This window comes from Homalodisca vitripennis, chromosome 5, assembly GCF_021130785.1.
Source record: "Homalodisca vitripennis isolate AUS2020 chromosome 5, UT_GWSS_2.1, whole genome shotgun sequence".
Lineage (NCBI taxonomy): Eukaryota > Metazoa > Arthropoda > Insecta > Hemiptera > Cicadellidae > Homalodisca > Homalodisca vitripennis.
This window is the reverse complement of record NC_060211.1, coordinates 15,211,769-15,229,079: the sequence shown is the minus strand read 5'-3', so window position 1 is coordinate 15,229,079 and position 17,311 is coordinate 15,211,769.

Genomic DNA, 17,311 nt, shown 5'->3' with positions numbered 1-17,311 from the left:
GAGCGTAGGGACTCTTGCGGGTTCTCAATAAATGGACTGCAATACCTCTAAAGAGTTGTGCTGTCGGTCTGTCGCAGTAGCGGGCCCTTACACTGACCTATGACGATGGGGCGGAAACACTTCCTTTTTCCATTTAAAGTTTTTTAAACAGTTCTCCCTACAGTTTTTTTGTTCTAGAAATTGACTGCCTCTAGTGAAAAGTAGTCATTACGTAAATGGCATGCCTTCCCCGTGTGATCGTCTGTTGTTTCCCCAACCAACCATCATAAAGGTTGGGACACACATATCAGCACCGCGCCCGAGACGTGAAGTCGGCCGATTGTTTGGCCGTCATTACGGTGCAAAAAATTGCCAGCGCAGTATATTCCAACCTGCAAAGTCCTCACATTGTCCGCACCGACACCAGACTCGGTCGTAGGCCGCACCGTGCCCGCATCGTCCACCGATATGTGGAGTTTGAATTTTGACGGGACACGGTGCGGTCTACGAGTGTGCATCTTTTATGTTGTTTTACTGTTGCGTTCTTTCTTTTTTAAAACTTATTTAAGTAGTCCTTACACGTTCTATTTTATTGAAATTATTTTTGTATAGCCTACTAACTTGTACATCCTGTGGTTCGGCTTACAAAAATCATGTTTATTGATCAAAAGTATTAACATTTTCTTACCTTAAGAGGTAAACTAGTCATATTATCTTATTGTGCATATGTTTTCCTTATTACAAAACAAATTTGGGAAAAACCATGTTGTACATTAAGTGATTTTAAACAACTAAATTCGAATTATGAAAAAATCTATAAACATTTTTCATTAATTAAAAAAATGAACAAGCATGTAATTATTTGCGCATAAAATCTATTTTTCTTTGTGATGCATTGAAGTTTTACTTGATAAAATTTTATTCCGGTATTTTGTAGTAAGGGTCGAATATTTAGAATGGTTTCTATGACATTTGAATTTGATGTAATTCTTTTCTCTTCAATAAAGTTAAAAAAAATAAATAATTTTATTTACAATTTTAAGATTTTCAAGCAATGAAAAACCACCCATGTTAAAAATAAAGAATAATTAATAAATAATTTATTTTCCCCATAATAACAAACAAATATTTATTGCCAGTGCTTAATAATAAATAGATACTATGACATAAAGTTATTTACAATAGCAGTAAATAACAAAATACAAAAACACGTTTCTACTTTACTTTCTAATTTTTCTAATTGGACTTAGTGTAATAAAATATAAAAAAGTATAGGTTAACATCCATTTTAAGATTTTTCTTTCTTTTTTTTTAAACTAATAATTAGGCCAATAAATTTACATAATAAGTTGAAAATTTAGGTACCCCATAAAGAGGCTGTGCCTGGGATTGGGGATACTATTATACAAACTAAGGGACAGTCGAGCAAGAAATGAAATGATTAAAAATGAATGTCTAATGGTAGGCTTATGTAAGTAAAATAATGTAATAATTACGTTTTTCAAAGTTTAAATTTAGGTGTAAACTAATTGTGCTGTAGTATAATACAAAAGGATTTATGCATGATTTTACAATTCAAATATCAGGCTATTATAACATGTAAAACATTTAAAATATTATATTATAAATAAATTATTTTAATAATTGCTTTAACGTGTACTATTCTATACTATTATTTTATAAAACTTAGGCAGACATGGACTAACCATACACTAATTTATTATCTTGAACATATACCCCAATCAAATATTATTTTGACCGATCAACCATACTCTAATTTTTTTAGAAAATATATGTTATGTTTCTACTATATTTGACTATTTTGGCCTATAAATTATATGTCCACGGGGCTTATAAAAGAAAAAAAAATTGTAAAAATGTGTTTTTTGTATGTATCCAGTATATATTTTTTACAAATATTTACTATTGTTTTACCAAATTAATTATGATCGGGCTATGCAACATGGCAAACTCCTTTCGCACCCCCCAAAAACTATACTTATAGCTTTTGGGTTAAAAAAAAAAATAAAATACCAAATTATTACTGTATTATAGTTGTATTATGACCGATAATTTTACTGCAACTGATACTCATACAAATTTAACAAGAATTAATAGGGATACAAAAATTATAACCAAGTTAATGAAATTTACAAATTTTACATACCTAGAAGATTGTACAAAGCATTTACTGTAGCATTGTCAATGTTTCATTACACACACAAGCGATTATAAAAAATATACAACAATGAACATTAAACAATTTTTTCTCAAAGCAATACTTAAATCTTCCAATATATTTTTTAAGTATCTTAGTCACCTTCTGAATTCAAAAGGAAACATGCTCTAGTACACAACAGTGAGAATTGTTGCGCTCGAATTGACTGCATACGGTCATTCGTGTGGCCTCATGGTAACCGAAAGCCGAGCCCGCACCGGACAATCGGCCGACTCACGTAGTCGGGGCACGGTGCGGTTATGTGTGTACCCAACCTTAAGAAGGTGTTTATTCGTTCACGTTCGTCAAGCGACATACAGTAGTGTAGTTGAAGACTACAAGCAATACGGCAAACTCTTTTGTACTAAAAGCGCCGCATGATATGAAAGGTGTTTGGACAGCACTTACTAAAACAAGAAAAACTAGAATAGCCTACTATCAATAGGACTGGCTAATTTGGAAAGTCAAAATGCGACCCAAAGATAATTCTGATTTACTCATTGTTACTCGTTTATCAGGTTTTTCCCACGTTATTCAATATATTAGGACAAATTTGTAAACCCTTGAGAGATAACTAACGTTCATAATTCTCACTTCTGTACAACTGAAAAGCGTAATGTAGTATTTAGCTGCAGTATTAGTTTTGGTTGTCAAATTTGCTTTTACTAGGGTTATGGCCTACTTAAATAAAATGTAACCAAGTAAAGCCTTTGAACAGCCGCCATTTCCTACTTGGATATCAATACTTTTTTGAGAGCGGATTGGCTCTGCTAGATAAGCCCCTTTAAAAATGATGTGCATATTGACCTATGCTCCCGTATTTAAGATTTCCTTCTGACTCCTTGTCGGGACGTCCCCATGATATTACAGGAAACTGATAGTTCCTTCAAAACGTTTAAGATTTTTAGGTAGTAGGTGTTGATGAACCAAACCCTTGTTGACTTTATCTGTTATCTGTTCAGCCAAAATATTATACCTGTGCAAGGACATTATGTAACACCCTGATATAGTAGCCGTTATGAAATAACGAGACAGGATTGATTGAGGAGTTTGAAACCATCATTAAATTAATGGCATAGTAGGAACCACCACCATATCATACAAATTAACATTTCTACTAAATGGAATCACCAAATGTGGCGTTGTATTCCCTGAAAATCTTCACCTGTATTTCTAATTAAATGATAGGATACACTATCCTTAAGTTAATAAAACTTTGAATCATAATTCACATTTTAAAACATTAATAACCGTCATTATTAACATTTTCAATATAGCCTACCCACACTCGGATTTAATTAATGTTTCAAGAAGAGTAGTTTATAAAGGGGCACGAATGGAAATTTTTTATTTATTAGTTTGTCGTAACAATTTTAATCTGATGCAATATTTATTTTACATTGTTTTTAAACCTATGAAGTATTTTTATTTCAATTTTCAAATATAAATAGTGAAAGTTTATTTTTGGTATTTACGGTAATTTTAATCTAAAAAACCCTGAAGTGAAATAATAACACTTTTAACCTGGACAAAGTTAATTAATCAATTAACAAGCTGTTCGTTTTTAATCCAATACACTACTAAACTCCAAAACTCCTGAGTTTCAAATAGGAAATTTCTAGAATATTGTAAATCTGTCAATTAGAGCAATCCAACAAGATTCTGTTACCATATTTACACGAGATAAACTTTTCTCAATTAAAGTATTTAAAGTTTTTCAATTTTAAATGTTTTCAATAATTAGAAGCTTTATGTTAAATATTATTAACGAATATTTTATAAGACAGTTAAAAATAATTTCTGACATTTCCTTGTCGTAAATCAACAATTAATTTTAACTTATTTTTCACTAAAAAAACCTAATAATAATAGCATTTTTCTCCTCCATTCTTCTGCTGTACACCCCGATAATTCTTTATTGAGGAATAAAACGCTCTCTATATCGTCACCGCTAGAAGAAAAACTGTGATGAATGAGACTTTGGCCCCAGAAAAACACAACGGCTTAGACGCTGTTTCTCGTGGCTCTTGTACCATCGCTATAAGAGATTCAGAGAGTGCCTGTTTAATGTGTTTACCAGCAGTTCTCTTTTGATTTTGAACGAAACCATAGTGCTGATTTTAAGCCTATAATTATTAATTTTAAAAGTATAAAATTATTAATCTAAGAAGGTTTGTACACATCCAACGAATATAAAAAAAACAATACGGTTAATTTCTTTTAACTTTTGAAGTAATGGCAGGCTAGCTTTTTTAAGTAATTATATTTTTTAATTATATTTAATATGTCAAGTCTTCACTTTTCATTTTCTGAAAGACTTTCATGAATCTTTAAATCTTGTAAATAATGTAGTCATACTAGTATTTGGCTTAAAATGTAGCCAATCAGTTCTAATACCTGAAATTGGGAATAGCTTTAACCATTAAAACGTTTTTACACATTCCAATTTATTATTACTGTTGTTGAAAAGCATTAAATATATTTCATAATAAATAAAGATCTAGATATATTGAGCTATCAAATTGAATAACATTTGTAAATGAATATAAATCAAATGTAAAAAGATAATCAAGAACAATTAAATTCTGTGCGCATTAACATGAAACGAGCGTTATTATTGTTTTTTTTGTATTTCAAAAGATATCTAAAAAGAAAGACATTTTACAAATCTAAAAATGCACTTATTTTTCAGTACAAGTGAATTTGGTTTGATTTCAGCAACACCAAAAATGAAAAATAACTATTAATATTATGTATTTTTAAACTATTTAAATGTTAATTTAGCTATTTAGTTACTTAAGCAAAGTTTGTATAGAGTGTTTGTATCTGTACATTCTACTGTAATTATGTATGAACTAACTCTTAATGTTCATCATCTAACAAAATATCGTGATGGACCACTGAGGAAACTTGCTGTTTTCTCTCTGTAAAATTTCAAATTTCTGATAGTTGAAGAGTGGTTTGGTTTAAATGTAGAGTAGAACTTGTAAGAGTTGCACAAATGTATTCACAAAAAATTAAATGATTAACATTTTGTATAAAATAACGTAGTCTTTTGAGGAAATGAAGATTTTTGTACAGTACTGTTGAGTAATGAAGGATAAAACGTTTGTTGTAGTAAACCGTAGCGTTGGTCGTTTAAATTACTTTTACAGTTCATTAAATAATATCTAGAATGAAATAAATATATATTCTATCTTCTTAAAGAATGGCAATACAAAATTTAAAATAATTACTTTATACAAAATCTCACTGTGATACATATGGCGTAATTAAATTTAATAATTACTGCGAGTGTTTATATTTAAGACAATCTGTTCTTATAATCAATTCGCAATATTCTGATCAGTCTGGAACGTTATGGGGAGCGGCGGGCGTTTTAATATATTAATGTATCTCAGAAGAATGCGGTTCGTTTATCTACTCCTTCTGATCTTCTGGAATGTTCATATGTGGATGATATTACTATCTCATATTATGAATAAATTAAGAACAGATTGAAACTCACGGAATTTGAAATGGTTTATTGAGTTTTAAACGATATTTTATCAGTGTTCTTATTTAAAAGTTACTGTTTATATTTTATATGTGTGTAAAGCAAATTACACAGTAATTTGGTTAATACTCTGTTTGTACCCAAGATTGCGTAAGTACCTTATGTATAGTTAACTATTATAGATATCTTTTGAAAATATCAGTCGAATATCATATTTATTTAAATATTGCTTATTTCAGCTCAGGAGCTAAAAAATTCATTGTTGAATATTAAAAAAAATTGTATTACTGAACGTTCAATTTATTATTATTTCATGTTCATCAGCCTTTGTAATTATTTGTTATTCTTATAATTGCAAGGGATGCTAAGATTTCGGAAAACTCCATTAAGTGATGTTTATTTATTGTAAGTTTGTAATTTTGTTAGACACAGCAGATTTGATAGAAAATGTTGACGCAAATGATAAATAACACATTGACAGAGACGCAAGTAGTAAAAGAACAGTAACATTAATAGGGTTCGTATAAAGATTAAAAGATATTTTCCTACAGAAGGCAGAAAATCTCCTTTGAACAAAGTGACAATTGGATTACAATTCATTTCAGAAAGCATTTCATTGAAACACATTATACGTTTCTGTTGTTTCTCTTCAAGACTATTCCCATCTTAAAGTATCAAGATATTAACTTATGATGAAAGAAATATCCATAATGAAAAGCAATAATTTACTGTCTTTTTAATATAAATATGCATACCATATTCCAACTTTTATTACAAAAGTTTCTCTGAGATTCATTCACATTTTCAAATTTATCTATTTCTTATGATAGTTATTCTCGTTTAATAAACTAAAGTACATTATAAACTTTACTTCAAAAAAACTTTTTCTCTTCATTTAATAATACTATTATTTCTATATTTTAATTAAGAAGTAACCGTAACACCGTATAAATGAATATATCATAACCTATGATAGAAATGATTTTATATACATTTATTAAAAATATATTTATATATTTGGTTATAATTTCTTTACGGTATTAAAAATGAAAATTAACCAGTTGACGGTATATCCACACACAAAATCTATCTGAATTCACACTAATTTGTAGACACACTTCTTATACAAAACCCAAATAATATTCTAGTTAAATTTTTAATGTAGAAAATTATGAATGTTTACGTAGCAATATATATTTCATAAATCGTAAAATAAAGTATGTGAATAAATTTGAAATCTGTATGTGAATTCAAAGCTTATGAATAGTTTCTAAACGTATAAAACATTTTAAAAATAAAACAAAATATTTTGAATCAAAAACTAAAAAACTAACTATGATCACAATTATTAATGGAGAGAAGTAAAACTCATCTCTAAAATATTGTAATTAACTATCATTTTTATTGACAATAAATTCAGAATTGTTTTTTATATTTCATTAAACAAACGCGTTTGGTCCAGAATAGGAAAATTTAATAATATCAAACAAATTACCTCCAAGAAATAAATCCCAAGCACCAAACTGAAGATTTATATTAAAGTAATCCTTTGCAAATATCAGAAATGCTCACATTTTCTACGTTAAAAATTTTTATCACAATTTGAAAATTATATAACAAATTCTCATACACTCTAAAATATAAAAAACAAACATATAAAAAATGCAAAAATAATATATATATATATATATATATATATATATATTTATTTATTATAAATTTACTCTTCCCTGTTATATCTTATATGATGCAAGCTAAAACTTGACTTTAAAATAAATGGTAAAAAATTTTATTCATAAACGTAACTGATTATTAAGTCTTTAAAGTATTAATATATGAACGAGTACTGCTCGTACAACTATTATCGTACACCTAAAATACAAATAATTTTTCCTTAACAACTTTTTCAAGACGTAATTTCAGAGTAACACTTTGTATTAGTTTGTTTACATATATAAATTTCGGCGACAATCACCAAGATGGTATTCTTGGCTTACGATTTAATGGACACTGACACTGTTAAAAATTCTACAATGAAATGTATACCTAACATTTTCTCAATTCTGCCCCACAACATTCAAAATAACATTACATTAATTAATATTAATTAAATTATTTATTAACATAACATAACATTAATTATTTATATTCCAATTATAAACAAACCTTTCCGGTTAAAACTTTTTTCACCCTTCCTAACTACGTTTTCCCTCACCTTATTTTCACTTTCCAGTAAACAATATACTGTTAATTTAATTTTCTCTTATTTATGAAGAAGATAACTTACTTACTAAAATACTCACTCGAAATTTCTCTTGTATATCTTTATTCAGTGCAGGGATATTAGGTCAAGAAATTTGGAACTATTACTGCATAATCCATCTTTAACAAAATGACATAGACCGTTGGGATACAGACCCTTCTTTAGAGAAATATCGCTGGACCCTAGAAGAATATTGGGAGGGGTCATCGCCTTAACTCCAGGAAGGAATAAGGACGTCTGTTATCAGCTGACATAACGAACTAGTCATCTTCGGGACTACTGAATACTATACAGGACTACCGAATACACGGAATATACTGAAGACACTTCCATCGCCTATAATAAGCTCGTTCTAATTATTAATATGATTTACAATCTAAATTTAGTTATTGTTAAAAAACGGTAAAGTACTGTCGACCCAAAAGCGGTCTGAAATTACATATCATGTCATAATTTTTCACCGTATATAAGTACTTAGGTAAATAGTCACGGGATGTCTTTTTTTATCAGGAGAAGTTAATGGAAGGTTCTCTAACACTTAACCTGGGCACCAACGGCTTAAAGGTGATTTCGGGACTACCAACGATGGTCGGGCAGGCGGGCTGCTTGAAAGACATGATCGCTCAGCGGTCACCCATCCAAGCAGAAGCTACCCACGTTTATAACTAAAATGAAGTTTATAAACGTTGCTCGACATTAACCTACTAAATGTAATGGATTTAATACTCTTTACCTTACAAATTGTTATACCATGTAATTGCATTAAATTAATTTTAATACTGTTCATTAAAGATAATTTAGTTTTATTGTTATTTATTTATGGAAATAGGAACCTATTATAAAAGTATCAAATCATTTTATCAAGTAACGGATGTGCTGTACATTCCGCGTATATTTATTTTTAGAAGAGGTTTAATATAGTATATTTTAATTACAAATATTAATGAACATTAACGCACACAATAAAACTATATTTATACCTACTCATTCACTTGTGTAATTACCAACCACGTTGTTGTTCGGACCTAATCTGACCGCAGTCACTGTTATGTTAAATATATATTTTAAAATGTATTATATTAAATGATCGAATCTCTAATGTTCTAAAATAGTGATCTGTAATAATCTAAGACCGATAGTGTTTATTGTAGTCTATATGGAAGGTAACCGATAGGTTACACATTACTATTTCAAATTATTGGTATGCTTTTTAGTGTAAAGGTCACTTGTTTTCTAAGTGAATTTTGTTAGATTAATTCTATAATTTCTTTTTCGTTTCTAGTATTTGTCCTTAAGAGTAATACATTTCACTTCAAGGAAACGGCTTTACTGAAATTTGTAGGCATAGCTTTAGCGAAGCAGTATCTCACTTAAGAAGCTAAAAATAGTAAGTATTTCTGTTTGTCCGAAAGACTTCTCTGGAACAAACTCGCATAAACTTGAAATTTAACATCAACCACCAATTGTGTAATAATATACGATTTTAATTATAGCGCATATCACTTTATAGAAGTTTTATCCTACATTTACGCTTTAGTATTATTGGTAACCATGATAACAACGAAAAAATTCCATGAAATGACTTGGACTATCTTAGAACACACTATTGCTTATATAGGAATTCTTTAGATCGTTATCCATATACCGTGCAGACAGATAGAAAGACAACTAAACGTGAAATTTTTCCATCCAATAACCAAAAGAGTGTTGTAAAATTTGTCGCTTTAACGTGTTAAGTACTCAGGCTGTTTAAATACAGCTGGCTGTTGGTACTTAGTATTTTATAATGGATAGTGTTTAATGAATGACCTGCTAAGCCATGGAGTTACTTTCTGCAATATGTAAAAGAGCAAAATGTGTGATATAAAGTAAATAACTAAACATACAGAAACAGTTGAAACAAAATTTGCTGTTTCTCTTAAGCTTACTCTATGCTTTTAAACTATAAGTGTAAAGAAATTTAAAGTAGTAATTAAATGATATAAACATAATATATTTCTTTTGCCACATTATATATGTTTACAAAGAACAGCTGATTAAATTTAAAAAGGCTCTTTCACTTAATAACATATGTTTGCTGCAATGAATTTGTTACGGGTATTTCTGTAACTTTTAGAGACCAGTGGGGCGGAATCCTGAATCGGGAACGGGATAAAAAGTATCCTATGTCCTTCTCCCAGTTCTTAGCTACCTCCCTACCAATTTTCAGCCAAATCGGTTCAGCCGTTCTTGACTTATAAATAGTGTAACGAACACGACTTTCTTTTATATATATAAATAGTGTTTAATGAATGACCTGCTAAGACATGTGATTTGTGTTTTTTAGTTATTTTCTGCAATATTTAAAAGAGCAAAATGTGTCAAATAACCCCATTGATGTAAATAACTAAACATACAGGTACAGAAACCTAAAGAGGGAACTATATTTTAGCATGTATTATACAAAACTTACGTACTCAACAAATCTCATCTAGGAGGATAAAAGCAATTTCCTTTTTTTTTTCCATATTAGGTATATTTTAAAAAGTTTTTTTCAAGCACGTCCAAAATTTTTGATGTGACTAACTGTTTTTAATGATTTACTCACATAGCACTAAATATTCTTCATGAACATAATGCACATACTCATACGAACCAGTTAAAAATGTTTTTTAAATACAGAAACAAGAAGAAAGGACTACGTCAGTTTGTGTCGTTTAAATGTAAACTAAACTCGCAATTACGTTTGTATAAACAGCATTGACTTCGTAAGATTAACTTAAGCATGCTCTCATCGTCGCGCTCACGTTTCTGTCGATCATATATATATATATATATATATATATATATATATATAAATTTATAAGTTTTATGCACTTTGGTGCAACAATGTAACCGTTTCTATTTTATATAGATCATAGCATTTTATAGCTGCAGCTGATCACCTTGCAGTATGTGTGGCGGGAGAACGGATTGGTTTATTGACATAAAATATAGAGCTTTTTCCATTAAATTGCCCATGGTGAGTTCATTGAAAATATATTTATCAAAATCAATGTATAGTGTGTTCCAAAAATAAGAATCGAGTTCGAAATCTAAAATTTTTAAATTTAAGCATAGGGCAAATCAAACACCATTTAAAGGTCTTGTTAAGAGAAACCGTTTAGAAACAGCAACAGTGTTTTTTTAATGGGTTGAAATTTACGGAGAACCCTGTATACGTTATCCGCTTGAACGTTGTTTGTTCTGATTCCGATTTCTTGCTACATTATGGTACGCAACATGACTACTGTTAATGTACAGTACAAATATTTGTTGTACAACTCAAATTTTTTAAATTCAAAATTCATATAAGTCAAATTTTTAAACAGAAGTATGCATAATATTGTATACTATATTTAAAATCTCGTTAAGACGAACACAGTGTGTATTACAACTTTTTCGTATCTCCAATGTTAAAAAAATCAATAATATGTTTATCGCATAGCATTTAAAATGTTTTCAGTGATACCTTACCTATTCATAATTTTTACTGCTTGACAAAAGTTTACTTTATAAGATAAACAAACCATTTAACATTCAAAAATTATTAATAGCAATGTATAATTAAAAATAATGGTACTATTAAGTCTAAGGTATCAGTAGAGCAAAATACTTTTGTACAAGAATAAAAACTCATGCTTATTCTAACGGTTTGAAAAATGTTAATACAGATTGTAATCTATATATAGAAAATAAAAATATAAGATAAAAAACATACTTAACTTATTTCATTTGTTTACAGGTGCTCAAACTACAATTCACTACTTTCTAAACATAGTTCTACTCTTGAACTAAAGCTAGCTACACCTCAGAAAACCTCTTGACTGCCAACAAAATTTACAGCATTTCTGACTCGCTGCATCATATTTTATTTTGATGTCGGTCGTGTAGTGTACACCAAATATTTGAACCTGCCCAATAGATAGAAATCCAGGCATTTCAAATTATGAGATCTTGGAGGGTAGTTGACACCTCTTCCGATTCTTTTTCCAGGAAGTTGATCATGGAGAGTTTGTATAACGTTGTTAGCGTGATGAAATGGTGTCCCATCGTGCATGAACACATATATTTTGTTTTACATCTTCATTAGCTGAAATAAGTTAGGTCAAAAATTTTTTATAAGAGTCAAACAGTTAAGGAAACGATGTATTTTGCAAGAAGTAGGGACGTACAATTTTGCTACCAACAATTCTGCACTAGATATTCAAAGTCCAAAGTACCTTTGATTATTAACCTCCCGCATCCAGCGTGGGTTCTCAAAGGCCCAATACCTCATGTTATGGCGGTTAACTTCGCCGATGCTGCAGAAAGTTGCTTCATCACACCACAGAACATTGCGAAAGACGTATTCATTTTCTTTACACATTTCTCCAGCAAACAGAAAAAAATTCATTCTATGACGGTATTAATCACCATGCAACTCTTGGTGTAGCGATAACTTGTACCAGGTTGTTTAGCTGTAACAATCAGCTAACAATCAATTGAAAAATTGAATTTAGCGCAATCCAAGAGATAAGTATCAGTATAGGCTATTACATTGAGAGAGGTACCTCAACAGTCCAAATGTGTAATAGTATTGAAAAGGATTGGTTTTTGTTAGTTACATAAGATTGAAAAATTACAACAGCAACATTAGACCTTGTTAAAAAGTAAGAAATAAATTCTTTTAATCGTCTTACATTTTGGTATTTATCAATCCAGTAAATCAATCAAAAGGGCTCTACCGCATATTTCTCCATATGTTTTAAAATGAATTCGTTGTTTTTATAATAACAGTAAGCTCTCAAATTAACTCCGGTTTATTAATAGCTTTCGTACAGCAACATCTATAAGATCGTGTATCACGCAACCTATGTTTTAAAATAAACCTTTCTCTAACCAACCTCTCCTCCCCCGCAGCAAAAAAATGACTTTGCTGAGTATTTATTAAAGTATAAAAGTTTTATAATATTAGGTATAGCAAAAATAAATTAATATGTTAAAAGTAATATTTGCTTTCTCTTTATGATTTTTATTCATAAAAGGATTCTAATTTATATTCAAAGCCTGTACCTTCAGTTTTAATGGCTAAAGTGTTACTAAATTACCTTGGAAAATTTAAGTGAAAAAAAAAAAAAGATTTAAGTTTTTTTATAGCCATTAAAGATACGAAAAATTCTAAATTCACACTTTTCTCGTCTTTACGAGACCTGTAAAATGATGTGCATTATGGTTTTGTTACTATTTTGACTTTTATGAAGTTTTTAAATTTCAGCTAGGGTCAACATTAAAATACTCTTCAAACGAGTCATGTAGCATTATCATAATGGAGCTAAATTTTTGTATTTATTATTAACTTAAGAAATTGGAATCAGAATGAACAAAAATCAAACGGATAAGAAATACAGAGTGTTCTGTAAATTTTAACATTAGAAAACGGCCACTATTTTGAAATGGTTTCTTCCAAAAAGACCTTTAAAGTAATGAATGATTTTCATTATGTTAACATTAAAATATTTAGATTCCAACAATCAACTCAAAATTATTTTTAACAGCCTGTATATAGATTCTGATAAACACATTTTCAATGGATTCCCCATGGGCGATTTATATGGAAAGCACTTTGTTTTTTTCCGTTCACCAACTGCATATTTAATCTAAAATACTACTCACTATTCAGATAGTGCAAATGATAGTGATTATTCTGCGTTGATCACCGCATCTTGCAGCCTAATATAGCATTAAAACTTGAAGTTCAATTTTTAATAGCCTTCATTATGGTAAATAAATCACACGAGTAAAAACATTTGGTATAATGTTTAAGATTAAACAAAGAAACCCAATATAGATACATAAAAAAGAACAGCTTTGACACTTACTTCAGAATAAAGAAAAGTTGGAGAAGTGGTCAAAGTTAGAGTTTACAGCAACATTATCGGATAATCCAATCCAAACTGTAAGACGAAAACCAAACCGGATAATGCGATCTGTAAGACCCTCATAAGAACAGTAAAGAGGTAAGTTTATGTTAAACTGAATTGTTAACTAAATAATACCTTCAATGTCAACTTTATTTAGCCTAGTCTAGGGCTTTTGAGGTCAGTTTATTATAATCAAAGTTTTCTCAAATGTTACAGTTGTTGACAACTAATAATCTTGAGTAAAGTGTTGTAAATACTTGGAAAGAGTAACTGCATACGATATTATTAATTTTTGTTAATTCTTCTTTATTAATTGTAAATAATACTTACAAAGTATAGTTCAGTAACTGCAATCAGTATATTATATAATTTTCATGTGAAGTTATTACGCTGTATTAACAATTTAAGTATTTTATAAATTATTTAACAAGTGAGTTATTTTCTTCTAGCGAAAAATCTTCAGTTCTTATATTTAGCATATTCTTTATTCCACTGATAAGACGAAGTATTAAAAAATATTCTAAATATATTATTTAAATTAAGCAAGAGTGCAATCGATGTATACTAAAAATACTAATCACTCACTGATTTACTCTCTTGTTTATCACAATAAAGGCTTGGGAATAGAACTTGAGTTTTTACTATAGTAAACTGGTTTCGAGCTCTGATTATTTAATTAAAGACTGAAACCAGTATTTTTAGGTGTTTCCAAATTTTAACAAGAACAAAAATGAATTCCTATCACAATTAGCAATGTTAGGACAATTTACAAATTTTATTATATATATATAATTTCAATAAACCTTTAATCACAAAAAGTACTTGCTCCACCGGGACTCGAACCCAGATCTCTCACTTGCCGGGTGAATGTGCTACCATTACACCACAGAGCCCTCACTTTTTATAATTCAATTATTTTCTATTTGAACACACACACGCACACACACATATATATCAAACATAGCTTTAACAGTATTTGATGACAAGGGAATGTTCTAATGAGAAAGAGTAATTATCTGAGCCAAAGTTGTGTGATCATTTCCGTGTTGCTTAGTGACGCGGTTAACGATTTCCTTACGAGCTCTTATATCATGAGAAGAAATATTGATACTGAGTTAGCAGTATATTACGTACATAATAAAATACAAGAAATGCCCTTACTGAACATTTATTCTGCTTTATTAAGCTATATATTTCACGAACATATATAGAAGCAAGTGAATGGATAAAAACATTTTTAAGAGTTTGAGATCAATATAAAACTCATTTAGTACCATTATTAATTAACTACTACCATAATGAACCAAAATTAATGTACAATATGATATGAAAAATGATAAACGTATTATGCTGTAAAAATCCTCTATCCTGGTCTTTATGTGACCTGTGTCATCAGGGGCCTTCTGTCCTAAAGAGCGCAAAAATAGACTCTAGCACGTTAGATCCTTTACGTATTATTCTTTATTGGTGTATGGGGATTATTCACGACTTCATTAATGTACACATGCATAGATTCATTTGTAAATTAACCATAAATTGGATACATAAAAAGAGATTTACAAGATTATCACAATCGAAAGTGTCTACAAACAGCTAGCGAGAATAATTATGCTAAACCTCATACCAGACATACAATACAAGTATTATAACTAATTTTCCTGGTAATTGTGTAAGACGGCTATCTTGATTAGAAGAGCATAAGAATGATTGACAATCTAAAAAATTTGGTCTTTACTTTTGTTACAACATTATAATATTGAATAAACAAATATATATATATATATATACTTTACTGTACTTAAAATAATAGAGGTAAATAGTATCTATAAGAGAAATTCACGTTGTCGAAATATTACGAATTGCACAGTTTCCAAATGTTCCATTAGTAGTGATAGCATTTATAATTACAACACTTTTATAATAGATACAGTTGAGATGGGAGTTAGAGTAAATGGAGGAGGCGAGTTATTGAAGTTAGTAAGCCGTAATGGATCCACAGTGTAAGCTTCGTGGGAGCTGACGTCAGCTGTCCCGCTCTGTCCCGCTGTACATTTACACTCTGAAGCGATCCCATGGGACATTCAGCGCGTTGAGTGTAAAGTAGACACTTAAGTGTATCGAAAAATCTTTGCGCTGCTATTTTCGTTTTTGCTTCAAGAAGACAAACCACAAATACAAATTTTGAAACAATTGAAAGAAACAATTCATAAATTTGTATCAAATCTTTAGCTAGTTGAAATATACCTTGGCAAAGACGTACTATAATGTTATCATATTCAGAATTACAAGTGTTAAACTGTCATTATGATAAAAATTTGCTGTATTATGTGTTCAGGTTGCTGTCTATTTTGGTTGAGATCGATAAAAACCACTTAAATACCTATATACAATATTTTTTTCCGGTTTTAGATGTTTTAAAGTAGCTTATACATCAAAATAATATGACATTATTTTGGGAGTGATAATTATATTATCTTTATAGTTATACTGTAAAAATAATTTAAATCCTGAGACAGCTTAATTTTTTAAGATGAATCTGGAAGATGAAAACTTATGCATTTTCCAGGTTTACAGTTAAAAATATCGTATTGCAATTAAAAACTTGGAAAACAGCAATTTATGTTGTGTAAAAATTTTTGTACTTTTAGAGTTTAATAAAAAAAGATAGTTTTATCATTACAAAACATTTTTACATTTAATTTCTTACTATGTTTTATAATACACCTGATGCAAGCTCTGATACTGATGAGCCACAATTCTGAAACTTTTAGAGGTTTTAGAATAATAAGTAAGCCAATATTGTGATAAGTCAAAACGGCACTCTACTATGTGTTTACTGTATTTTCAACGAATTAATCTTGTAAATTAAATTTTATAAATATAAAAATTTTGAAATAATAGCATTTTTGTATGTAATTTAACCTGTATAAGATGGAAATACATTTCCTCCTGCGAAATGTATCAGGGTGAGAATCGAGAAAATGTAGTTTGTAGGAATCCGTATTACAGTATTATTACACGCAAACACAACAATACCGAGGTAATTTCCCTAGATCAAGTCATTGTATCTACTTTACTTACGCTGGATTGTAAGTTTAATTTTATTTTTACGGCACAACATATTTAAATATATAATATATGGTATTCAGAATAACTATAATATATACTTAAAAGTTCAAAAAGTCAATTTCATTTCTTTTACTAGTTAAGATTTTAAAGGATGATATTAATTCCTGCCATTGATACGTGTAACAAAATAGAAACAATTAATAAACGTCAAAACATTTCCAAAGTATAAATCCGTTTCCCTATCCAAATGAAGAATCTGCAATGTACGCATATAAGGTTAAATATGAAAAAGGTGGATAAAAATATTTACGTTATCCTGGAAATGTCATTTCTGTTAAATAGAACTGAACCTTAATAATCCAATT